At 45.4% G+C, this 6,619-nt stretch overlaps 1 pseudogene; it reads right to left on the bottom strand.

Annotated features, from left to right (window-relative positions):
* Window positions 1-1,172: 1,172 nt before the first annotated feature.
* On the bottom strand, window positions 1,173-6,361 carry LOC123097122 (uncharacterized; annotated as a pseudogene).
* Window positions 6,362-6,619: the final 258 nt, after the last annotated feature.

The following is a 6,619-nucleotide window of genomic DNA, read 5'->3' as shown; positions in this document are numbered from 1 at the left end:
ACGTGGAGTCACGTTCGTGCGTCAATTGCGGAAACCCAACGTGCATGTTACAATTATGTCACTAGAAGATTCAAGGCCGTGCCTCTGCTTTGCAGATGATTCTGCTAAAACGCGGACAAAACCAAGTGAATGAAGTGATGGCAGAACCACGGCTTTTCAAGAAAGAGACACACGGTCCTGCCTTCGGCATTGTAAAGCACTGTTCTACATGCCACACAAAGGCACGGCCGTGATTCCACGTGCTTTAGTAGCATGTAAAGACGTGATTCTCTCACAGCAAACGCCGTGAACCTACTGCCAGGACTATATCCATTTGTAAAACAGAAACGCAAACACAACCGTGACCCGTTGTGTTTGAAATCTTTGCATCACAGAAGCACCACGTGAAGGCACATGAGGCACGGTTGGACACGCATCGCAAGCATGGTTATTTGACTTACTTACAGTCATGCATTCATAACAGAAGAACATGCGTTAGAACAGGCGAGGCACAGTTACCACGAAAGCCACGGTTATGCAGCCCCAGAAGCACGACCCAGATTCTGTGCTTAAAAACGTTTTCGTTCCATAACGGTGGGCGTGACCATGCAACCGTGAGAGTCACGGTTGAACACTCACCGGTGGCATGACCGTGGCTGCCTGTGCCCTTAGGTTATTTTTATCTCTCTGTCACGCAGCAGAGAAGCATGCTTGTATGCTTACAACATCCATGTTCAGAAACCGACGCGGCAGCGGAAAATAACACGGAAACCTGTGGCTCTGATATTTTTGTCCGCCGAGTAAAAAATACATAAAGAAGCAAAAATCGTTCTTATTTAAATTTGTTTTGTTTCTATAACTGCAGCAAATTAACTTACAAGCCGTTCTTATAACCACAGCACAAGAAAATAAACAATCGACAACCGCCCGCCCTTCCCACCAATTCCTTGCAATTTCATCGCTCCACGTGCGGCCTTGTTTTTGAATGTTCAGCGATCCATTCTTCCTTCTCGACCCTTGTGCAACCCCACCCTTCTGCGTAGCTATTCAACCTATTTACCTGTAAAATTAATATTCATACATAAAAACAAAGCGAAAGATTGCGGTCATCACTGTTTTTTGCTTACGTCCTCTTTAAGCTGCATTATTACCTTTTAGTTTTTCTATTCGTACTGTTCTCCGGTACCAAAAAGTCACCACTCAGACCTTTCCTTTCCGAAAATGGACTGCGCAGATTCCGTGCCTTGTCCCGGGCTTCCCTGTACGCATTCTGTGTGCCTGGCTTGTGTGATGTTTGATTCTGGCGTAGATGCAAGACTTTGGTAAATGCTCCCTGTTGTCAGTGGGGTCGTTGGAGTTGCTGGCGTCTGACGTCTTCCTCCTGGGCTTGGAGTGCATTGTCCTGAGCCGTTTGATGTCCCCGATGGTGTTGTCGGTGTTGTCGGCCATTTCATTGACCTTGCCCTCTTCTCCTGCTGCGATTTCCTCTTTTCCTCTTCAATCCTCATCCTCTCCTGGACTTCTGGGTTATCCGGGCAGTTTGTTTTCCTGTGACCCTTTACTCCACAACGGCCGCACTTGGATGCGGCTTTGTTGCCTTTTCCTTTCTTCTCAGAACCAGCTTTGATTCGATCTCCTTTTTTCGTACCCTTTGAGCCACTCATGGGAGGGTTCTTGAGAGTTTCGGCAAGAATGCCTGTGTCTGGTTCCTCGGCAAGTGCCGCCATGACTTTTATTTTCATATCTACCGTACACTCACGCAGCACACGGTATGCCTTCTCTTTTCTGCAAGCATTTGAATAGATATCCGACAACTCAGCGTAAGCAAGGCCGAATCTCATAGTTTCATCATCTTGCATGGTCATGCTATCACCTTGACTTGTAGACAGAACTTTCAGACTCTCTGATAGATTCCTGGTCCATTTGGGGATGACAAAGGATTTTGGAAGTTGATCGATCATGCCTGTTTGGTCCATCACCTTAAGCACATGGCAGCACTGAATGTCATCCCTACTCATTTTCTTGCAGCTGCAACTGTATGTTTCTTTTTGCTCATCCACATCTACCCTGAACTCAGACCGCTCAAATTCCTCGCCCGGATATGGTTTCCACACTTTTTCTCCAGGCTCAATAATCTTTTAAAAAAAATACTGCCTCCCCTTTGCCAGGTCAGAGCATTTGAAGTAAGTCTGGTTCCGTAGCTCCAGCTGGAATTTCCTGAAAATTTCATTCGTGTATACTTGACTTGCTTGTATTTCAATCGGAAAACCCGTCTCTAGTGATGGCGCCTTCTCTTCTGTTCGATGTCTTTTCTTGTCAAGCGTGGCGAGGCAATTTTGTTGAATCGTGTGATACGGATTAACAAACCTTTTTATAGTGTCCTTGTGGTCGACGTAATTCTTCCACATCGAATTCGTGCTCTCACTGCGAGTGGTTGTTCACGAGAAAGGATAGAAACAATCCTTGAAGTAGGCCGGCACCCAAAAATTTCGGAGTTCCCATAGCGTGTTCAGGTGTTTGTTGCCTTCCGCCTTGTGGAGAGAAATTGTTGCTTTCCAGGCATGCTCAAACTCGTCTTGATCTAGTGCGTTTTTGACGATCCGAAATATATCATCAGACATCCCTGGGTGCTGCGCAAACACTGCTGCGTTATTTTCCTTCAGGTTCTTCCTAATATGCCACCATCACAACCTGTGCCTCGTCCTTGGAAGAGCTTCCTTTATTGCAGTCTTCATCGCCTGGTCCTGGTCTGTTATTATGTATTTCGGCTCTTTACCTCCCATTGCCTCGACAAACGTGCTTAGGAGCCACTTGAATGACCCTATTTTCTCATCCTTCAAAAGGCCTACTCCAAAAAGGACGGTCGACCCGTGGTTGTCGACACCTGTAATTGGTGCAAATGGCAAGCCATATATATTCGTAGAGAATGTGGTGTCAAAAGACACGAAATCTCCATATAGATCATAATTCATCTTACACAAGGAATCTGTCCAAAACAGGCTGCGCACTACATTGTTCTCTGTCTCTTCCACATGGTGGAATCCCGGCCTCCGCCTCTGCATATCAGGAAACATTTTCATGGTGTCTGCGATATCAGTGCCGCGCTCTCCATCCCTGTCCCGGCATGCAATGTTGCTTATGTCAATCGTGTCGAACATAATTTCTCGCCTCGGTTTCCCCATGCCAGTAAAAATCTGCATAACCTTCCTTGGTTCTAACCTCGCCTTATGCAGCACTTGTATAAAGAATTTCTCCTGAGGTGTCATCTTCTTATAGCATCTCATGAACTTCAGCATCCAATCAGATGGGTGAAGCTGGTGGTTGTGCTCTAGACGAACATTCTTCAGGTACCATTTCCTCCTATCTGTATCCCTCTTGGCTGTTATCTGGACTGGGCAGCTTGTCCGGATCAAGCAGTTGCTCCTTCTCTCCTTAACATGTCTCTCAGTTGTTTTATTCTGCCCTTCCTTGGTGCACTGAAACACCTGCTTGTCAAGCTGCTGATCATATGTCGATCTTCTGCTCGTTGATCGCTTGGCAGCAAAGCCAACCTTTCTAGCATATCTGAAGAAAAACAAAAAGCACTCATCCAATGATCCGAATACCATACCACCCTCTGGTTCGAGCGCTTCGGTGACCTCCTGAATCGTTGGGTATATGCCTTCATTAAACATGTCGTCCATTTCTTTCTCTACAATGGTTGGCGGCGCCATGATGATTCTGTCTACCGTGTCTTTGTTCGTCTGATCGCATTCACTTCTGACGACATCAGTCTCATCGCCAGCCACAGGTCCACTTACAGCGGAGCTGCTGCTGCTCTGTTGTTTGTCACACGCAGCAGCGTCGTTTCTGCATGGCACGGCCAAATCCATAAATGAGTCTGCCTCTCCAATGTTGCATTGTGCAATGCTGCTCCCTGTTTCTCCGGCACTCGTGCAACCAAGGGACTGTGCTGCTTCTACCATGCAATCCGTGCTGGCGCTGTACGCTACTTGCTGCTGTGAACGTTGCGTTTCCTTCGAAATGGATGGAGAACTATGATATTTCTTTCCCTCATCTATTATCCCCTCCGCCAAATCCTGAACACACGGCAAGAAACAGAATTAGGTGACCGTGCTACACACACATCTGCACAAAGAGGCACAGATGTGCTTCTGTTTACACCATACAACCGGAGAGGCACAACAACATCCTATATAAAAGAACAACTGCACATACAGCCGTACAAGACGGACAACCGTCCTCCTGTTTTCCACTTTACCCTGTTCTCCCATAAAACTGTTTGTGTGTTGAATTGAAAAAGCATAGTTCCGACGTCACCTTTGTTTTCCCATGCCTCTCTTGTCCAGCAAATCTTGGCGACAACCTCCGTGCATTGGTGATTTTGCTGACGATTTTGAATGCCATCGGAGGTCCTTTGGAAGGACCCCTCATGTTGAACGCCACAGGTGATCCTTTCAAAGGACCTTGCCTTATGTTTTCATCGATTCGTGGACTACCGCGATACTTGCTTCCTTCCTCGTACACCTACGTGTGGAAGATACTGCAATTTAAATATACCAGACGAAAACAAAGAAAAAACTGCTCACAAAAAATATACATTTGCTTTAAATGTTGTTGCACGTTCGTATATGCTGTCACCTGTATTGCTTTCTGATGCTGCTGTATGGTAGAGCTTATTGCTCCTATGTTTGATTTTGTCGTTGGGCTCTTCTTGCTTGTGCAAACCGTACCGAATCCTTGAACACCAATGCTTTTGTTGCCAATGATCCTTCTGCTTGCATCAAAGGAAATTCTGTTACCCTGCACCTCTTCATTCTGACCGCCTACAAACGCTGGGCTGTCACAACGCCCGCTCTGCGCCTTTGTGGGCATCTGTGTCTTCAAACCAAAAAATAATTAGAGGCACGTGTGACTAAAACTTCCACGTACGTTAAAACCAACGTTTGAAGTTTTCGTCGTTACCTGCACAATCTGCTTAGTGGAGTCTCTGCTGCTTAGAATGCTCCTCTTGGCAGGTGTCTGTTGCACACCATGCTCCTGGTTGGGGCGTTTGCCAAGAACTTGTATCTCACTCTTGACTCCAATTATTCCAGCCCGCATGGCATGTGCGTGTTTGACAGCATCTGCATCCTTGATCTTCTTCTCGTTTTGTATAAAAAAAATTCTTCCACCTCTCGATACTCAACTATAGAGTAGATGCACAGGATAAATAGATATTACAGCATTCATCCAGGATATATAAATCATTTTTGTTGTTGTTAATGATCTACTATTTGGTGTTCTCAGTGGTGACACCTTGACAGCAAACGTCCCAGAAATAAAAGACCAAACACTAATGTTCAACTGCCTTACTATTACCTGCCTCCCATAATCCTTGCCGGTGTCGTTCAAAGACCGACCGTCCCTGTTGTCCTGACCAGATGACGCACTCCTGAACATCTGCCCCGAAAAAGAGACGTAATAAATATAAAGGTTATAAACCTGCAGTATCAGTGTTGAAACTTTTCGAAGTCGATATCAACAGAGATATATTTTTAGTTATATATAATTAACATAGATAAATATATACATATATTAATTTTTAATTAAACTACAACCTCAACCAGAGTGAGATCCTCTGATGCTAATTTGCTTGTGCAACACTTAACACAAAGATAACCATGAAACCTAACAAAAATAACAACCTCGTATTACAAGGACGAGAGGATACAAAACTAAAAACAAACTCAAATCAAAGCTACAGTGTAAAACTAAACAGTTTTATTCTATGAATCCCGACCACAACAAATTCATCAACGAATTGAATCTCGTGTATCAGGAATCGCCACGCAAAAGGTGCGTTGATAATTTTTTTACTATCCTTTGATTGCCGAATCTTATGCGCTGATTGTTCGGAAGTCACACCTTTCTAAATTGTGGGGGGATCTGCTTCCCTGCAGTTTGTCAGCGATCCCCTTCAATGATTTTGAATCTCGGAGAGAGAGAAAAGAGAAAGAGAGAGGGAGAGAGAGAGAAAGAAAGAGAGAGGCTAATTCATTTTTTTGCGTGCAGGAGAAGAATAACCTGATAGGTGGGATGAGTTTTGCGACGCATGAGAGATGGGCATGTTTCTTGGGCGTGACGAGATGTGGTAGGTCGACTTCACTTGACCGTCGACGACACTGACAAGTGGGCTCTCAGTTACTAATTCCTCTAAGTCTTTCACTAACTTGTGGGGTTGGCCTTATATGAGTCCTACGAGGAGTACCTCCATCTGAGGTGAGAAAATGTGGTAGGTGGACTTCAAACTCATACTGACATGTGGGCTCTCAAATAGTTCCTCCAAGTATTTCACTAACTTGTGGGGTCGTCCGCAGATGAGTTCCAGATCTATCTCCATCTAGCATCCGTGGCGACAGGCGAGCTCTCCAAAGGAAAGCCAATCCTGATCCCTCCGCAGAGTTCGCTCGTCACTGAAAAATTATCCGTCTCCTTCATCTCACTCACCGTGGATCTCCTGTTCGGGTAATCCATTGCATCCTCACCATGATTATGCCACTGATTCAACGTTTGAACAAAAAAATTACCGGTGCTAGCAATTCCGCGGGCTGCGTACACACCACATGTGCGCAACACAGCAGGTGGGGCGCGATTTGAA

This window comes from Triticum aestivum, chromosome 4D (genome assembly GCF_018294505.1).
Source record: "Triticum aestivum cultivar Chinese Spring chromosome 4D, IWGSC CS RefSeq v2.1, whole genome shotgun sequence".
NCBI lineage: Eukaryota > Viridiplantae > Streptophyta > Magnoliopsida > Poales > Poaceae > Triticum > Triticum aestivum.
The sequence above is the reverse complement of the archived record's forward strand: the minus strand, read 5'-3'. Positions and strand labels throughout refer to the sequence as shown.